The 21413-nt window shown below is 36.5% G+C and overlaps 1 protein-coding gene across 1 annotated transcript in view; it reads left to right on the forward strand.

Moving 5' to 3' along the window:
- The window catches only part of LOC106867327 (rap guanine nucleotide exchange factor 4), an 828140-nt gene that overhangs the window by 541290 nt on the left and 265437 nt on the right, over positions 1 to 21413 (forward strand). The window lies entirely within an intron of this gene.

A 21413-nucleotide genomic window follows, 5' to 3' on the forward strand; every position in this document is an offset into this window, starting at 1 on the left:
CCTCTAGAATCATCATTGTAGTCATTGTTCTGCTTTTTTTTTTTTTAGATAAATGGGTTTCTTATAGATATTCTTCGTTGAACTTTTGAAGTAGATCCGAAATTATTTATTCTGTTTAATTGAGCAACAATAACTGATATCTTTCTTTTGTTTTTCTCTTAACTTACTCATTCATGAATGCAGGAATAGATCTTACTCGTCAAATTCTAAAGCCCACATTAGACCATTCTATCAGTTCACTTGTGTTCTTCGAGAACAATTTGATTATAAAATTCAGAATCATTAATTACATTTTCGAGGAAAATGAGAATCAAAAGTAAAATATACTAACGATTGTACATCCACAAAAAAAAGACAAGATCAGACTTTGTAAATTCTAAATACATATGTGTGTGTGTGTGTGAGAGAGAGAGAGTGTGCATGAGAGTGTGTGTGTGTATTTGTGTGCGTGTGAGTATGTGTATATATGGCATTATATATATATGTACTTCTTTCTATTCTAAGCACTAGGCCTGAAATTTGGTGGGCAAGTACAAATCAATTACATCACTCCTAGTACTCTACTGATATTTATTTTATTGACCCCCAAAGAATGAAAGGCAAAGTCAACTTTGGTGGAGTTTGAACTCAGAATCATAGACAGATGAAATGTTATTGTGTTTTTTCTTGTATGCTAACAATTCTGCCAGCTTGTTACCTTAATATATACATATGATATTGTGTGTGTGTACACACACACACACACACACACACACACACACACAGATATAGGGTTGGGTGTGTTGGGGTATAAGGATGGGTTCAAGTTAAGAATCATTTTGTTGCACCTTGGGTGAATATCTTCTACTATTCCCCAGGCTGACCAATAGCCGAGTAAGTTTGGTAAGGGGAAACTGTAAAAAACTCATCATGCATACATACATATATAAATATATATACATACACACACACACTGTGTGACAGACAGAGAGATATGTGTACTGTGTTTATGTTAAAATATGCATGAATGTTGATATTTTGTATGTCATTATGTGAGCAAAACGGTAATGTTCACATTCTTTGTTGACATTATGACTAGTCAGTTTGCTATTTCAAAGATGTGAAAAACACATGAGGACTGATGCCAGAAAGAACCATAAAATCCTGCATCAAGTCCACTTCACATTTAAGCTGTGTCAGCATGGAAAAATGGATGTTAAATATACATGTTTGATCTACAAGTGATTATCTCCCTTACTATAACTTATGCCAGAAGATACCACATGTGTACATACATTCAATTAAGAATCCCTTGTTTGTAATTCCTAGAGCTGAAAGTGTTGTGGATTTTTTGATTTCAGAATAATTTTGCTTGTTACAAGCTTGCTACAAGCTATCTGTCAATCAGACATCTGCTCTTTTCACACCTTCAAAATTGTGTAAAGTGATTGCTTCTTTAAAAATGACAAGTGTTAGTGACAGGAATGTCATCCAGCTGTAAAACAATCCCTCAGTAATATATTCATCTAACTCATGCTAACATGGAAAAAGGGACATAAAACAAACAAACAAACAATATATAAGTTTGTGTGTGTGTGTGTGTGTGCATGCACATGTGTGAATATTTGCATTTTATGTTGCTCACCCACCATCAAATCTCTGCGCTACCAACCCATCAATATTTTTCTGTCAGTAAATCATTTAGTAGCTCAGCACCTTTGGAGACTCGAAAGCAGCTGAGGGCTTGCAAGAAGAAAGATATCTGGCTGTAAAAACATTACCTCAGTATTCATCTAACCCATGCTGGCATGAAAAAACAGATGTAAAATGAAATGAATGAACGAATATATATTTTTATATATTGGCAATGTTGATGATGATGAGCACACACACACATACACACGCATACACATAGATGTATGCATATGTATGTATGTATAGATAGATAGATAGATAGATGTAATGTTGGACTTTGTAAAGAAAAACTGACTCGTGAAAAGTTATTAATGTAATGCTACATTTATATGTATTTATTGATTCTGGGTTTTGGTGTTTATTGTAATTTTATAATCATCTTCTATATGTATTAACTTGTAAAATATGAACCAATGGAGCAGCTTCTACATGGTCAATCGTTCTACTAGAAATGATAACCAAATCTACTCCAAGTCACAGTCTACTGCTTTTGAAAAGGAAACAAGTAAGGGTCTGTAGTTTGATGTAGTCATTAATATACAGTAGATATGAAAGTAAAGATGAGAAAGTTATGACCAGAATCAGTTTTGATTATTGCTCTCCAAGATGATGACTGGTCTGAATTTAAACAACACATGTAACTATATTGCATTTATGAACCTGCAAATAGGCTTCTATACTGCCACTCAAGCTTCTAGAAATAGTAACCAACTACTCCTCAAATTATAACCTGCTGTATTGTGTGCATCATGTGTATGTGTGTGTCATTTTATATACATATATTTATATATGTATGTATCTCTTGATCTATCTACAGGGTGTTTGAGCTAAATTTGATGATTTTCTTTATGTCACCTTTTTTACTTTTTTGGTGAACATTCAATAGTGCTGGAGAGCATAAAGATTGAAGTTGTAGTTCAGAAAAAGTTAGCAGACATGGAAGAATGGAAGCAATCTGAATATTAGAAGTTGACATTATGACAGCAGCTCAATACTTTGTGAACATTGTAAAGGCTGTAAGACATGACATGGGCAGCTGCGACAGAGCCTACAGAACCATGTCCAGCAGGGAGGGACACAGAAAGTGTTCTGACTACATCTGTATGCTAGAATTCATTCCCAGTGAAGAATGTTTGCACCAGGTTCCAGGGCTGTCTTGAAGCCATGGTGGAAACTGAGGATAGCTACTTCAAATAAGTTGTTATATCCCAACCATAATCTACAGTTCTATATTTAAGAGATGAGGAATTATGTACATTATTTACATTATTTACATTTGACGGATATTTGTCCTCATCTTGTTTGTTAACACAACGTTTCGGCTGATATACCCTCCAGCCTTCATCAGGTGTCTTGCGGAAATTTTGAACATGGGTTTTTATTCCTAAGGTATTTTTCGATGTTGTTGTTATTATCATTATTATTATTATTATTATTATTATTATTATTATTATTATTATTATTATTATTATTATTATCATTATTATTAATCATGCCTGGAATCGAACTCGGAATCTTGGGGTTAGTAGCCTGTGCTCTTAACCCCAAGATTCCTAGTTCGATTCCAGGCAGTGACCTGAATAATAATAATAATAAGAAGAAGAAGAAGAAGAAAAATAACATCAAAAAATACCTTAGGAATGAGAACCCAGGTTCAAAATTTCCCCAAGACACCTGATGAAGGCTGGAGGGTATATCAGCCAAAATGTTGTGTTAACAACAAACAAGATGAGGACAAATATTCATCAATTGTAAATAATGTAAATAATGTGCAATCACGATCTAGTTAATTTTTTGATTTTTTAAAAAGCTTTTGTTCTTGGATGGGATATTGTATTTTCTTTTCCTTTTATGCAAACTGTTGAATTTACCCTAAACACCCTGTCTTCTTATCTGTCTGTGTGTATGCTTTACTAATACAATGTAGTAGTAACACACATAGTATTAATGCATAACACATAGGATTATCCTCCCCCACTAGTGAAGCTACATGCACTTATGGTTAGAGTATTGATCTCACCATTATAGGGCTGTTGGTTTCACTGGGTGGCACTTCATTTTACCTTGCTCCAGTCTACTCAGTCAAGAACTAATACCAGCCAACTGTTGATGCAATTCTCTCTCTCTCTCTCTCTCTCTCTCTCTCTCTCTGTGTTATATCCTTGATATTCTACTAGGTCAAAGAAGAAGGTGCCTATGTCTGCTCTCGACTATAGAAACACCTAAAACTATTGGTGGAACCATGATATTTACTAACAAACTCATTCTTGCTTGTGAGCAATGGGTTTCTTATAGATAGCATATCATATATAGCATATCGTTATGCCACTTTCATATAAACACACAGCATCTATAGATCACATATTGTATTCTCTTATGCCATTCTCTTACAGATGTAATTCAAAGGACGCTTATGATAATTGATAAGGTTTGATGTTGTTGATCTGGCTGTTCTTGGTATACTGTTGTTGCATTCATGTTACAACTTCTCAAAAGAGAGTAAAGACTGTTTTATTTGTGAAGAGGAATACAAATGCAAAGTATTTATTGTAAGGACCAACAGGTTGGACAAGATAAAAAAGAATATGTGCCTTAGTAAGGGCCTGTGTAGAAATGGTTAGTTATTTGTTTGTCCAGACAAACAGAAGCTATTGTAGGAGTTTTAAAATAAGCAACAGGAAGAAACAGTCTGGTGATGTATCAGCTGGTTGTAGTATACTATGGAGTGAGTTTTAAGCCAAATAGTCAGACAGGGTTCCCAGTGTGTGAATATGTAGCATTAATATCCCCTTAAATTAAGCTTGCCAATACCATGAAAGGCATCTGTGCCCTTATTTTGGTTGTCAGTTCATACAGCTGGTCCTCTTGCATACACAGTAGGGCTGAATCACAGAGTTTTGTTAGATTTGTTGAAAGTTACCTAGAAGTCAGAACTGAAACATTTTCTAACATTGAAGAAGCCAAGTATTTTGGACAAGCTTCAGGATGTTATGTGTATGTGTAGAATGACAATACTGTCTTGTATATGTTGTCAGTTTTCCGATATGAGTTTTACTTGAGTTTTATAGTGGACCTGATGAGGGAAAAGTAATGTGTGCTATTATAAAACTCAGAGTAAAACATCTAATAGATCTACACCTTACTTCAGTTCTTGCTTTGAGGTGATGCCCATTTGCTATACTTATACTGCTAATGACTACAGGTCCCGGGAAAGGCATTTGTGTCACAACCTCCATTTCCCTCTTTCTCACAGAATTCTAATATTTTTGTTTAAGCCAAATAAAATAACAGAAAATGAATATATTTGCATTTTTAGCATTATCACTGTTGAATCATTGAAAACTTGTTCTTTAGATTCTCCTACATCATGTTCCTAGCAATAATTTTTTTTATTTATCCAGCATCATGTCCTCCTTTAACTTCGTTTAATCCATCTGGTGGGGACAAGATACACTAATGTTTGATAAATATATCTGTGGTAAATGTGAAATGTCACATGTCTCATTCATCCCAACAACAGATTTATATTATACTACATTTTTATTTAGTTTTGTACTTGTTTTATTTCTCCCTGCCACTCACCCTCTCCCTCCTTCTCTCTGTCTTTCTCTGTGTGTGTGTGTGTGTGTGTGTGTGTGTCTTGCCTTTTAATTGCTATTTCCTCCTCTTTTCCATTTTCTCTGCATCTTCTAAGACTCACCCTTTCCCACTCCCTTCATTTTCTTTTCCTTTCCCATCCATCCATTCCTTCCCTCCTACTCTACTCATTCCCCTCTCTTCCCTCTTCATCCCATTCCAGACAATAATTTAAAGGACTCAGTAAATGAGGTCATCATTATCATCTTTCTCAAGTTAATCCAGTATCATTAACCTTTACACATCAACAATAATTCAGCCTGAGACTCTGATCTTTTGGCTTGTCCACTAAAACTGACTTGGATTAACAAAATGGATTTCATATTTATTTGTTTCTTCCGTGGTTGCTTAATTTCATTGTTTTTTTTTTTGTTTTTTGTTTTTGCCTTTTACTGATTTTGTTCCATTATTTTCATATTTAGTTTTTGTGGTAGTGCAATGACGAGGATGGTTGGTTTTATATTTTATTGTGTTGGAAATTGTAGCCCTTTCTCTTGGTCTCTGACTAATCACCACAACCATCCCATTACAAGTACTTAAAGTGGCACCAGTAGTCTGCAAACTTAGTGATGAACATATCACTTACATCATTAAGTAAATAATAATAATAATAATAATAATAATGCTAGACAGAGAAGTATATCAGAATGAAAGTTAACAATAACTCAAAAGTTCTAAGCTAAATGCAGAGAAATGAAATATCTGACTTTACCTGCACTGGGTCAATTCCTAACCACAACTAATTATAAGAAGAAAATAAGGAAACAATATTTGAGCATCAAGTGTGGATGACGGAACTTATACAATGAGACAATTCACTATATCATTTCAAGTAGCCCAATCTTTTCAAAATTAGAATAGAATACATCCACAGACAAAATCGAGTTGGCAGCTATGTTCACTGGGCAACATGCCTATAACTTCAATGTTAAAATGAAGAATTATCTACTAGATATTTCTGTATGAACAATGTGGCTCTGATATTCTGGGATATGGCTATGACCACTTGCTAGCTTTCATTTTTACATCTGTTTATCGATGGTAGGCTATGTTTGAGGGATACATGTTACTGAGGCATTGTTTTTCAGCTGGATGCCTAACCCTTAGCTATTTTTAAAAGTAAAGGATCTCTTGTTTTACATGGCTTTGAAAGCACAGATCCAGCAAAGGATTTGTTGATAAGGGAATAGCAAGAATCTTCACTGCTTGTACCACATTGCTTTTTCATGTGAAGGTATGCAAGATGTAAACATTTGTATTCTAAAACACTAAAACAACACCAGAAATGCCAAAACAATTACCACAACAATGTCAAAACAGATGTAGTATACAGGCATAATTCTACGATACCTAAAGACAATGGTGTTTACATATGCTCCAAAAACACTGCATATCGGAACTACAAATCAATGATTAACTGAGGTTATCCATGCTCTTAGTGATAAAAACTCCTTCTAGTGTTCTTTATAATCTAAAACAAACAAGGAAAATAACTTTATGAAAGTCAACTGATTGAATTTTTTTTTTGGGGGGGGGGGGGAAATATAGAGATGATACAGATGGAATTATCAAACAGTACAAAAACAATTAGTGTTATTATAATAATTGTTATTATAGGGGCAGCAAGCTAGCGGAATCATTAAGTGTTGGACAAAATGCATAGCAGTATTTCTTCCAGCTCTTTGCATTCTCAGTTCAAATTCCCTGAGATAAACTTTGTTTTTCATCCTTTCAGGGTCAATAAAGAACAGTACCAGTCACGTACTGGAGTTGATAGTATTGACTTGTCTACTCCCTTAAAAATTGCTGGCTTGTGCCAAAATTGGCAAGAAATATTATTATTATTATTATTATTATTATTATTATAAAGGCGGTGAACTAGCAGAACCATTAGCATGTCAGGCAAAATGCTTACCAACATTTCCTCCATTCTTACGTTCTGACTTCAAATTCTGTCAAGGTTGGCTTTGACTTTCAGCCTTTCAAGGTCAATAAAATAAGTACTAATTGAACACTGGGGTCAATGTAATTAACTAGCCTCCTCCCAAAAAATTTGGGGCCTTGAGCCTTTAGTAGAAAGAATTATCATTATTACTAAAGTATGAAGACTGACATAACTCTTTACTAGGGTAAATACACTATTAAAAGAATGCAATGTGTAATAATGAAAAACATATTGTCTTTGTTTATTACATCTTTCTTCCTCACATTCAAAATAAGACAAGAATAATGAAAAATGAAAAAGACATGGGATGGTCATATTTTGCCACTTAAAAGCACACTCTGTATATTTGATCTTCACTTCAGCTTTATTATTATGGGTATGCATTGTGGTTTGTTGTGATGCCCTTAAGGGTTTTACATAGGATGTGTGCAGTGCCTAGTAGTGCAACATTCTGTATGTTATATATATTTGTAAGTCCTGGTGTTTTTGTTATGTATTTGTCTGAATATTCTTTGATCATACCTAGTGCGCCTATTATGATAGGAATTGTTTCTGGTTTTAGACTCCACATTTGAATTACCTCTATTTCCAGGTCATTGTATTTTGAAAGTTTCCCCATTTCTTTTAGAGAAACATTGTCATCTGTTGGTATTGATACATCAATTAGAAAGCATGTTTTTCCTTCATGATCTTTGACAACTATATCTGGTCTATTGGCCTTAATTCCTCTACCTGTGTGTAATGGCATATCCCATAGTATGGTTGCTTTCTCATTTTCTGTGACCTTTTCTGGGATGTACCGATACCATCTTTTTCTGTTGTTATTCCATAGTGTTGGCATATCTTCCAGTGTATATAGGTCTCAGCTCCGTCATGTCTGTGAATATATTCCTTCTTAGCCAGGACTGGGCAACCAGAGACAATATGGTTTATTGCTTCTTATCTATCTCTACATATTTTTTGTTTTAATCAGTTACAAACAAGTGGAACTTGATGGCTTTTGTTGAAGAAGCAATGCAGGATGCTCTAATTGAATTTTGGAATTTCTTTAACTTTTTATTTATTACTACTACCACTACTGCTGCTGCTGCTGCTACTACTACTACTACTACAGCAAGCTGGCAGAATTGTTAGCATGCTGGACAAAATACTTAGTGGTGTTTCATCTGTCTTTACATATTGAATTCAAAAGCCACCAAGGTCAACTTTGCCTTTCATCCTCTCGGGGTTGATGAAATAAGTGCCAGTCATGCACTGGGGTTGATGTAATCGACTAGCCCCCTCCCACAAAATTTCAGGCCTTGTGCCTCATGGTTCCATAATAATAATGGTTTCAAATTTTGGCACAAGGCCAGCAATTTCAGGGGTAAACCAATTACATTGACCTCGGTGCTCAAATGGTACTCATTTTCTTGACCCTGAAAGGATGAAAGGCGAAGTTGACCTTGGCAGAAATTGAACTTAGAACACAAAAACAGACAGAATGCCGCTAAGCATTTTGCCTGGTGTGTTAAATAATGATAATAATAATAATAATAATAATCATCCTTTCTACTATAGACACAAGACCTGAAATTTTGGGGGAGAGGGCTAGTGGATTACACTGATCCTAGAGCTCAGTTATTGTTGCAATAAAAGGTATGTTTACATATTTGGGTAGTCAGGGATTCATTTCATACAAAATTTAATATATTAAAGTTTTAAAGTTTTCTTGAGATGTTCTTTTGTCTATCCAGTTGGAGAATACAGTAGTGTTTTTGCAATGAAAGGGATGTTTACATTTTCAAATACTCAGGGAGAAAGGAAAGGATAGGTATTCACTCGACTAAAGGCGGTGCTCCAGCATGGCCGCAGTCAAATGATTGAAACAAGTAAAAGAGTAAAAGAGTATTATTGAGTGAGAGAGCAGTGCATGCCATCAAAGTGACACTGGGGTAAAATATACGAAGCCCAGTATACACATCATGACTATCCTTCTGATAAGGGTACACCAGGCATATGCATCACAACCATATGTGCGCGACATGGTGATCTCATATCAAGATAAACAGCGCATGACCTCGCAGGTGGGGCTCAGTTAGAATTTTCTTCAGGTTGAGTAGCCCATCCCGCACAAAAGGTTCCTGAATAAAGTTTGTTTAAGGATGTTGAGCAAAATATCCATGTTTCCAAAGGTGAATTATCCAAACCCCAAAGAGTTCTTCTCGACACATGACTATGATGCTCCCCCACTACTTCTGCTCGTGATCAGAGATGCACATATCGTCAGCCACCAAGGGACATGCTCAACTGGTTATAGTCAAACAACTGACAAGCAAATCTGTGGTATTAAGCAGAATATTTGCTGTAGCCCATCTTTTATACCAAGACAAAACAATGTACTTGATAACACTTTATTATTATTATTATTATTATTATTATTATTATTATTATTATTATTATTATTTCTAGCATAGGCAAATGACCTGAAACTTTTGAAGAGTATTAGTTAATACCATCAACTCCCACCCCCATACTTGATTGATGCTTATTGTCTCTGAAAAAATGAAAGTTAAAGTTGATTATGTTGGGATCTGAATTCAGAGTAACATGAGTCAAAACAAATACCACAAAGTTCTATGTTCAATACTGCAATGTTTCTGTCAGTCCACTGCCTATAATATTGATTTCAAATTTTAGCACAAGGCCAGCAAGTTCAGGGAAGGGGTAAGTCAATTACATTGGCTCCAATGTTCAACTGGCACTTATTTTACCAACCTGAAAGGATGAAAGGCAATTCAACCTTGGCAGAATTTGAACTCAGAATGTAAAGATAGACAAAATGCAACTAAGCATTTTACCTGGCAAGATATTGATTCTGCCAGCTCACCGCCTTCTCATTGTCAGTGATATTGATTTCTTTTCTCCTCTAGGCACAAGGCCTGAAATTTGGGGGGAGAGGGCCAGTTGATTAGATCGACCCCAGTACACAACTGGCACTTAATTTATCGACCCTGAAAGGATGAAAGGCAAAGTTGACCTCGGCAGAATTTGAACTCAAGGTCAACTTTGCCTTTCATCCTTTCGGGGTTGATAGATTAAATGCCAGTTGTATACTGGGATCGATTTAATTGACTGGCCCCCACCCCAAAAATTTCGGGCCTTGTGCTTAGAGTAGAAAAGGATAATATTGATTTCAAATTTTGGCACAAGGCCAGTAATTTTGATGGAGAGGTAAGTCAATTAGATCTACCCCCAATGTTCAACTGATACTTATTTTACTGACCCTGAAAGGATGAAATGCAAAGTTGACCTCGGCGGAATTTGAACACATTATATAAAGATGATGAGATTCTGCTAAGGATTTTGCCCAGTGTGCAAATGATTCTGCTAGCTTGCCACTTTCCCACAACCAATAATATTGATAACAATGATAATAAAGGCTTGACAGTTCACCGCTTTCTCATTGTCAGTGATATTGATTTCTTTTCTACTCTAGGCACAAGGCCTGAAATTTGTGGGGAGAGAGCCAGTTGATTAGATCGACCCCAGTCCGAAGACAGAAAAATAAAGGAAAGCCTACGTTAGATCCACGCTTTGCAATGGAGTAATAGCAAAATGATTATTTCTTTCATTGGCCACAAGGGCAATAAGGAGACATATTTGCAATAATAATAAAAATGGTGATGATGATAGAGGCAATACTAAACATTAACTCATTAGTGTAATCAGTTTGTGTCACATTGTTTATCATATGAAAAGACATTTCTGTGTGTGTGTGTGTGTCTTTGCTGTGTGAGCAATAGGGAATAGGCATGTCATTATGGCTGTAATATTCAGGATCATGCTTTAGAGCATCAGCACCATCATTACCTTTATCAACATTATTATCTTCAACAGGTCTTTGATCTTCCCTGACCTCAACATTAGCAACAGCAACAATTCATATCGTTGCAATTATCATTATTACCATCATCACCATCATTATCATTATTGTCATCTCTTCATCGCCATCCTCACCTTCCTCGTCAACATCTCCACATCATCGTCAGCAGCAATATTGTCAACATTATCATCATAATAGCACCACATCCTCTTTCTCCTCTTCTGTATCATCACCATCATCATCAACACCGTATCCACATCACTGTCGTCATCATTATCATTTGTACTATCATCGGCATCTTAAACACCACGGTCTCAAAATTTCTGTCATCGTCATTTCATCAGCATCTTTATCGTTATGGTTTACCGACATTATTATCAGCAGCACAATTGTCATCATTGTTAAATTTGTCATGGTAAATATCAGCACTTTCAATGATGTCATCAAGTTTATCAACATTACTATTAGGCTTGTCCCTGTAATCATCATCATCATCATCACCGATGTCATCATCACTATGCCATTATCGCCATCTGCATCAACATCACATTTGTTATTGCCATCATCATTATCTTCATCATCATCAATATTCTATGAATAAATGACTTCCTCAAGTAATTTCGCTGTGATGAGCAATCTTTTAGTTAGTGGTTATCTCATTAGCTAGTTTGTTAAATCCTTAATTAATCTTATCTTTATCATTTGAGTCCAAACTTAAAAGCTATACAACATATTAATTAACTTTATAATTGTTTCTCGTTTTCCACCATATCAACTTCATCTCCATCTAATACTCCTTCCCATACCGCCTTTATGGATATCCAATACTCTCTTCTATACCACCTTTTCTCTCTAATATCCCTTTCTATGTTGCCTTCTCTCTCCAATACTCCTTCTATAACATTTTCACCTCTATTCAACTATCATCTCTATACAATATTTCATCTACACCAACTACATCTCTATGCAATACACCTCCTTCATCTCTGCCTAGTATTTCCCACTAGATCCCCTTCATCTTCATCTAATACTCTGGCATCTTAGTGGAATCTTATTTTCCTCCTCTTTTGAACAGTGATAGCTCTATAAACAGTTCCCCTATGGTGAAAACCTCCACCTTGCTTCCATTTCTACACTGCAGACCCTTTGCTAACCCCACTAAATCTACTCCACTCCACCAGGTTCTCTATCCCTTGACATACACATGTGCTAAGTGTGTAATTACCTCCAGTCACTTCAAGCAAACACAGCAACTGTCTGACAATGTTTTCCCATTACACTAAAGCACTCTGCCCCCAAATTTACTTCTATACTCACCAAGCTTTTAAATCTATTGTTTTCTATTGGGGCAGTCCCCAACATTTCCAAGCATGCTACAGCATCTTCCATTCACCCCTCAAAATGAGGCGACCCCTCTGACCCAATCAATTCTCATCCTAATGCTCTCACCTATTATATCGCCAAAGTAATAGAGATAGTTATTAGCAATGACATTTAGAAATAACTTGAATCTCTCTTCCCCTCCCTTCCTTCCTCTTCTCTCTCTTTCTTCATCAAATGGTTTCTACGGAGCCAGAGCCACAAGTAACCTCCTCTTTCATGTCACTCACCAATGAGCTTTCAATTTAGAGAAATTTGGTAAAAGCAATGGCATTGCTCAAGTCATCAGCAAAGCCTTCAGCCATGTCTGGCATTTAAATCTCCTACCAAACGTCTCACCTGTAGGCTCCTCCCATCTCTCATCTCTTGGATTACTCACTTCTTGCTTGATAACACCACGGCAACATATGTTGATGGAACTCTTTCTGCCCCACTCTCACTTAGCTATAGTGTTCCCTAGAGTTTGGTTTTGCCCCAACTCTCTCCTTTTTCTATACATCAACACCCAGCATGCTACTAAATCTAATTACACCGATTTTTTATGTGGATGGCACAATTCTTTATTCTTCCCTAACTTTCCTCAACTATGCATCATCTACATTCAGCCTTGACACACTAAGCCTTGCATAAAAAGGGTCCTTGAGGAAATCCTTCAGTGGGGCCTTTCAGCTTTAGTATTTTTTTAGCAAAAATTAAAAAATCTCAAGCACTACCCATTTCAAGAAAATACCAGTGCATCATACACACATTAAACATGGACTGATCTCAGTTAGAACCTTCACAATCACTGAGAATTTTTCTTGGAGAAAGCACAACTTTAGCACAGCTGGGAGTGCATCTTCAGAGCCAGAATATATTCCAGGCCACAACAGCTGCTGGAACTTTACAAAGCTCAAATGAGATCCACAATGGTGTACTGCTCCCACATCTGGAATGATATTGTTGCTATACACAGATATCTTAGACAGCCTCCAGGGAAAGGCCACTTGACTAAATCAGTTATGAACATGCTCCAGTCTCTGGCCCTCATGTGTACTGTCTCCTTTCTGTCTTTTCTATTGCTACTGTAATGGCCTGATTCTTGGAGCTGGCTAATCTTGTTCTCACACCACTTAAGCACTTCCTGCCCACTCATTCATGCCCGCTTTGTGCTACCAACTTCCTTAGTGCTACACTAACCTTTATTACCATTATTATTCCTTTCCCCTCAGATCTTTGGCTCACTGAAATCTTCTTCTTGTTCATGTTTTCCTGCAAAAGTTTAAACAAACCATTAATAGCATCTTCATCACCAGTCCTGAAGGGCCTGCAAACCTCATGGGTGATGTTCTTTCTTCCAGATTCAACAAGTACCAAAAAATACATACCACCTTCAAATTTATATCACTTCTGCTCAATCCAATACTCTGTCTGTACCAATATTCAATATTCAGAACATGACTTAAATTTGTTGCCATGTACAAATCAGTGCTGCCACCTGTAACGAACTTTATGTAACTAATAGTTATTTCATAAGTCTTAGTTTTTGTTTCTGTCAAACTCCTTGTCAGTTTTGATCAAGCTACCCTGTGATCAAGTATGCTCCAACCAGAACAATCTTGCCTAAGACTATATTATTTAATGTATCCTTCCTTTTATTATTATTGTTGTTGGGCAGTGTAGTTCTTAGTTGGCTTTAAAAAACAGATCTATGATCTAATATATTCCAATTATAGCCATCCCTCATTATTTTCCCTGCCAACACTCCATTCCTGTATATTGATAGATTTGTATATGTTTTCCCAATAGATGTTCAATTTGAAACATTGATGCACCAACCTTATCAGGAAGGGCTTGATGGGCACTGTACCTCCTTTTAATATGCTTTGAAAGAAATTTACTGGCAACAACAATGGATAAACAGAATCAATCAGCTTGTAGTCTATGAACATTATTCTGACAAATCCATCAGCTATCTTATTTATTACTTTACCAAATCCTTAACTTATAAGAATGATAATCAATAAGCTGCTTTCTACTCAATCTTCCAGACTGTTCAGTTTCCAGCCGTTAAGATTTTTGCAGAGACAACAGAAGCTTCCAACCATTATGTATGGAAATTTCTTCAGATTTAACAAAAATTCTATAAATGAATGAATGAATGAATAAAGAAAGAAAGAAGGAAAGAGAGAGAGAAAGAAAGAAAAGATGCAAACTCAAAGTATTGATTGATTAAATGTGAGTTTAGATTTAGGGTTTTCGGTTTAAAACTGCATGCTTATGGCAAGTATTCAGCCATAATATAGCACAGAATCATGTCTGGTCTTGGTCATTCTTTGCAATAGTCAGGAAGAAGATAGAAAATTTATTTCCATGAACTTCACAGAAACTTAAGTTACCAAACAATATACTGTGATAAATAGATATATATTGATGCAAAAGAAATGGCTATCTGTCATCCTTACTTTTTTCTACAAGTTTCTTTTGGAAAGTTTTCTGCCAGCAGGGTATGGTAATATCTTAATGAATACATTTTATTTTCCATTTTTAAATTTCCAATCTTCCTCAACATTTATATTGCACTGCAGACAATTCAAATGAACTCAACTGTTTTCAGATTCTCTTTGTCTATGTTTTATATAAAACAATGTTTCAGTTAGACTAAAACATCTTTCTTTAATTCTTTGAGTGTTCAGTGTCCATAGGGCAGTACTCTCTCAATTGTTTTAATCAATTATTACTCAGCTATTCATTTTACAAAGCTCTGTTTATCAAAAGATTGAATTTACTTTAAATGTCTTTTTAGGGAAGTTACTTCCCCTTTGGGAGTATATTCCTCAGTGTGTTTACACCAAATTACACTAATAGTATACACAGACTCACACAGAAACTCATGCAAACACACACATATATAAATACACCAACGGCAATGAATGAAAGTAAAAGTACTCAATACTGGATGAGTGCAGATAAAATTATTTTATTTGGTTAGTTAAAATCCAATCTGGATGAAATTCTGCGATTAACCAAGTATGAATGCTTTTGTACCATGTTTGAGTAACAGGTCAATCATTTCAAAGGCATGTGATGAACATAATATGATTTTATGACTGGTTTGTGCAAACCTCACATTAGTGATATTCTCATGTAGGTTAAAATATAAAATAATAAAATTGAATTAAAAATATGACACATGATTAAAGGGAGATAACTTGCTTGTGGTTACTGAGTTTGCAGGTGCATTACATTCCCTACTGTTCTTTCATTTTTGCATTTTCTTCTGTTCATATCAATGACTTCTGCCTCACTCATTATATGTGTGGGTGAAGTGATTCATGCCTAGAGAAGTGATGGGTTTGCTCATTTATAAGTGGATAATAGTGGGCAATAGACAGGCAGAGAACAGAATTGATAAATATTAATAATAAAAATATAATAATAATAATAATAATAATGATTTCAAATTTTGGCACAAAGCCAGCAAGTTTGAGGGAGGGGATAAGTCAATTAGATTGACCCAGTGCTCAAACGGTACTCATTTTATCAACTCCGAAAGCATGTAAAGCAAAGTCGACCTCAGCAGAATTTGAACTCAGAACATAAAGACGGACAAAATGCCATTAAGCATTTTGCCCAGCGTGCTCGCAATTCTACCACCATGCCACTTTGATGATGATAATAATAATAATAATAATAATAATAACAATAATAATCCTTTCTACTAAAAGCACAAGGCCTGAAATTTGGGCAGAAGGGACTAGTCAATTACATCAACCCCAGTGCTCAACTGGTACTTATTTTGTTGACCCAAAAAGATGAAAGGCATCTGAACTCAAAACGTTAAATGAGATGAAATGCTGCTAAATATTTTGCATGGCACAGGAATGGTTCTGCTGGTTCACCGTCTTAACCCTTTGGCATTTAAACTAGTCATATTTGGCCCAAGTATTCTACCTGTTTTATGTTCACATGGCCAGATTTAGCATCTCACACCTTCTCTGCAATGTCATTCTGAAAATAAACAATCATATCTTCAAAATCTCTAAACTATGAGATAATACATGATTAATTATAAAAAAATTGAAGGAATAAGCATTACATTTGACAGAGAAAGCTGAATGTTAAAGGGGTAATAATAGTAATAATGATAGATAGGTGTCCCACTCATGCTAGCATGGAAGGTGGACATTCAATGATGATGATGATGATCCATCCATTCCATGCCTGCATGGAAAGTTAATGTAAAATGATGACAATGGTGATGATGATTATGTGAATTAATTGTCGATGAATGATGAATGGGTTGATAGAGGAATGGTTTGGTAGGTAGAACAATGGCTCAGTAAATAGGCATGGGCATGGCTTTGTGGTAAAAAGCTTGCTTCCCAACCACATGGTTCTGGGTTCAGTCCCACTGTGTACCACCTCGGGCAAGTAACTTCTACTAAAGCCTCAGGCCGATCAAAGCCTTGTGAGTGTATTTGGTAGGGCAGAAACTGAAAGAAGCCCATTGTGTGTGTGTGTGTGTTTGTCTACCACCACTGCTTGACAACTAGTGTTGGTGTGTTTATGTCTTTGTAATTTAGCAGTTTGGCAAAAGAGACTGATAGAATAAGTACTAGGCTTTAAAAAAAATTAGGTCAATTTGTTCAATAGTGCCCCAGCATGACCACAGTCAAATGACTGAAACATGTAAAATATAAAAGATAAATAGGCAAATGGTCAAATAGATAAATTTGAGGCTTTAGTTGTTGAATAGTTGGGTTAGGTAGGGCTATAGTTGTATGGATAGGGCAATGTTAAGTAAAGAGGGCAATGGTTAGGTGGGTAGATATGGCTATAGTCGAATACAAAAGGTGGTGGTTGTATCAATAAGTCATTTGGTAGGCCAGGCAGTGGGGTCTGATAGATAAGACTGTGGTTGGATTGGTAGACCAATGTGGTTGAACTGGATAGACAGGACACTAGTTGTTTAGGTAGGACAATGGTTGGGTTAAGAGGGTAACAATTGGGTAGATAAAACAATAGTTGAGTAAGTCTGGCAATGGGGCTGGCTAAGTACAGCAATGGGGGACAGACACAAACACATACACATTCACACAATGGGCTTATTTCAGTTTCCATCTAACAAATCTACTCACAAGGCTTTGGTCGGTCTAAGGCTATAGCAAAAGATACTTGCCCAAGATGCCACACAGTAAGACTGAACTTGAAAGCATGTGGTTGGGAAGTAAACTTCTTACCACACAGCCACAATATATATATATATATATATATATATATATATATATATAAATGGAACAAAAACACAATAGAGGGCATTAAAACGCTCAGACAGACAGACGACACAAAAGTGGACAAGAGAAACAACAATTAGAAGGACAGGCAAAAAAGATGGGGGTCATTCTTGGCCTTTTTTCCTCATTCAAATTCCAGAAGTCACGCGACCGTTTTGGACAGTTACACTTGAGATGGTTCGATCTGGTTGTCGCCAAAAAAGCCTAAACTAAGAGCATTAGACCCCTTTGTAAGAAAGCTAGTGAATGTGTATGGCAACAAAGACAAAAAAAAGCAAGCAAAAACGGAGAACAACAAACAACAAGAAATAACAACAGGCGTCTTTCGACTGAGAATGATTCAAATTGAGCTGGCGTAATCATCATCATTATCATTTTATGGTTACTTTTGATGCTAATATGTGTTGGATAGATCATCATAATCAGAGCCACTCTCTCATAGACTGGTTGGCAAACATCTTATTTTAGAATGGTATTTAAGTCTGCATGCCCATCCTAACACTGACCATTCTACAGAGTGTACTGCAAGCATTTTGTCATGCCATAAACACAAGAAAGGTTGTCAAATCTTCTGTGGGATAGGACTACAGAGGCCTCTTAGTCTTATTTTATCTCTGCTTGAACACATATGCCCTCTTGTGTGTGTATGTATATTTATATAAGCATGTGTGTGTGTAATTAGATCAATATTTGTGTTTGCAAAGTAGATAGAAACACTTTCATTGCAAGAAAGAAAGTTTATTGTCTTTATTTCAAAGTTGAAATCTCACAAATTACTACAACTGGTTTTATGTTTCTCTTCCCCAGGAAAAAATAATGGAAGCATGAAACTAGCAGTTGTAATTGGTGAAATGTTAGCTTTGGAATGCGTGCGCGCGCGCGCACACACACACACACACACACACACTGATCTTAGAAGGGCTAGAACAGGTTTTAATAAATACTATTTTGCTGCTGCTGATGATGATGATGCTGTCACCACCATCAGTGTTTTTCCTATCCCCAGGCATCACTGATTTCACAGATCACAGTCTCATCTTTTTAGGTCAAAACTCAAGAGTAATAGGAAATGTTGGTTGGAAATGCTCAGGGCAATATGCGATGACATATGTGTATGTAGTTTTGTATTTACTTATATGGGCAACTGTGTGAGGAAGTGCAAGTATGTGTACATGTGTGCATAGTTATTTCTGTGTATTATATGTATGTGTGTTTGTATAAATGTGTGTGTGTATATATATACATCAGGCTGAGTAGAAAGTAAGCAACGTTTTGAAACATGAAATTCATCAGAATATATTTCAACAATGCAGAAATTTTATTCATCAAAGTAAGTATCATTACAATCAACACATTTTTGCCAATGAGTTACAAGTTTGTTTATTCTGTTAACATAGAAATCTGGAGTTCTGGAGCTGATGAACTCTTTGAATGCACTTTCAACATCTACGCATTTTCTGATTTTCATTCAAATTGTGTGGTACTCATTTGATGAGCTTTTTGGATTTACCAATCACATGCAAATGATTGCAGGCAGTTTTGTGGCTAACTTGAAGTTCTTTTGCCAGTTCTTGAGTGGTTTTATGTGGATCTTTCTCAATAACGGTCTTTTATTGACCATCATCAATGACAGATGGGTGTCCACTATGCCCATGATCTTCAAGGCTCAGGTTTCCACTGCAAAATCATTTAAAATCATTTTCGAGCTGACCACTTACTGGTCATTTCCTCACCAAACATTTCATTGATATTGCAAGCAGTTTCAGCTGCTTTACATCTTTTCTTGAAGTTGAATAGCAAAATTGCTTAGATATCACACTTTGACATTTCCATTTCAGATGATTGTAACAATGGTGAAAAAAATATCAATGTTAATTTATTGATGCATTTGGTCAAGTCTATGTCTATTATCAGACAATTGCTAAAAAAATGTTTCAAAAAATTTCAAAACTGCAAAAATCCAATACAAATTCTTCATGGTTCAAAATATTACTTATTTTCTACTCAACGTGGTATATATATATATTTATATGTGTGTGTGTGTGCGTGTGCATATATATATGAATACATATGCATGTATACACACATGCACACACACATATCTACACACACACACACACACACACACACACACACACATATATATATATATATATATATATATATATATATATATATATATACCATCATCATCATCATCATTTAACGTCCAATTTCGATGCTGGCATGGGTTGGACAGTTTGATTGGGGGCTGGCAAGCCAGAAGGCTGTACCAGGCTCCAATCCATCTGGCAAAGTTTCTACAGCTGGATGCTCTACCTAACGCCAACCACACCAAGAGTGTAGTGGGTGTTTTTTACATGCCACCGGCATGAGGGCCATTCAGGTAGTAGTAACATCGACCACACTTGAATGGTGCTCTTTACATGCCACCAGCATGGAACCAGTCAGCTGGCACTGGTATAAACCAGTGCTTTTCAAATGGTGCTTTTCATGCACCGCTGGTACAGGAGCCAGTCAGATGGTACTGGCAATGATCATGCTTGAATGGTGCTTTTAATGTGCCACCAGCAGAGGACCAGTCAGGCAGCACTTGCATCAACCACGCTCAAATTGTGCTTTTTGCGTGCCACCGGCACAGGTGCCGATTAGGCGGTACTGTCATCAGCCACAACAATGATTTCGCTTGACTCAACAGGTCTTTGCAAGTGCATTTTATTGTCCAATGATTGAAGGGTACTCTTAAATAGGCTGGTTATGCTGCACTGGCATAGACCACGGTTATGGTCTCACTTGGCTTGCATATCTCCAAAGGTCTCAGTCACTTGTCATTGCTTCGGTGAGGCCCAATGTTTGAAGGTTGTGCTTCACCACCTCATCCCAGGTCTTCCTGGGTCTACCTCTTCCGCAGGTTCCCTCAACTGTGTGACACTCTTTCACACAGCTGTCCTTATCCATACACATGACCATACCAGCACAGTCGTCTCTCTTGCACACCACATCTGATGTTTCTTAAGTCCATCTTTTCTCTCAGGGTGCTTACACTCTGTTGTGTATGCACACTGACATTACACATCCAGCGGAACATACTAGCTTCATTCCTTGCAAGCTTATACATGTCCCCAGCAATGTATACACATGCACACAAAAACACATACACATACATACATACATGTGTGTGTGTATTTATATATGTATATGTGTAAAAGTACCTGTGTGGTGCCATGTAAAAGCGCCTTTGCAATGCCACATAAAAGTGCTTGTGCAGTGCCACATAAAAGCACCAGCACATTCTATGCCTCCTCCTCCTCATCATCATCAACATCATCATCATTTAACGTCCATTTTCCATGTTAGCATGGGTTGGATGCTTTGATTCAAACTGGTAAAGTCAGGGGTTGCACCAGGCTCCATTGGCTGTTCTGGCATGGTTTCTATAGCTGGATGCCCTTCCTAATGTCAGCCACTCTAGAGTGAACTGGGTGCTTTTTATGTGGCACCAGCACCAGTATCAATTCTGTTGTGGTGGACACACACACATACACACTTTCACACACACGTCTGTGATTGTGTGTGTATACATATATATATATATGCATACACAAACACATATGATGGGCTTCTTTCAGTTTCTCTC

Source organism: Octopus bimaculoides, chromosome 4 (genome assembly GCF_046866305.1).
Source record: "Octopus bimaculoides isolate indiv1 chromosome 4, ASM4686630v1, whole genome shotgun sequence".
Lineage (NCBI taxonomy): Eukaryota > Metazoa > Mollusca > Cephalopoda > Octopoda > Octopodidae > Octopus > Octopus bimaculoides.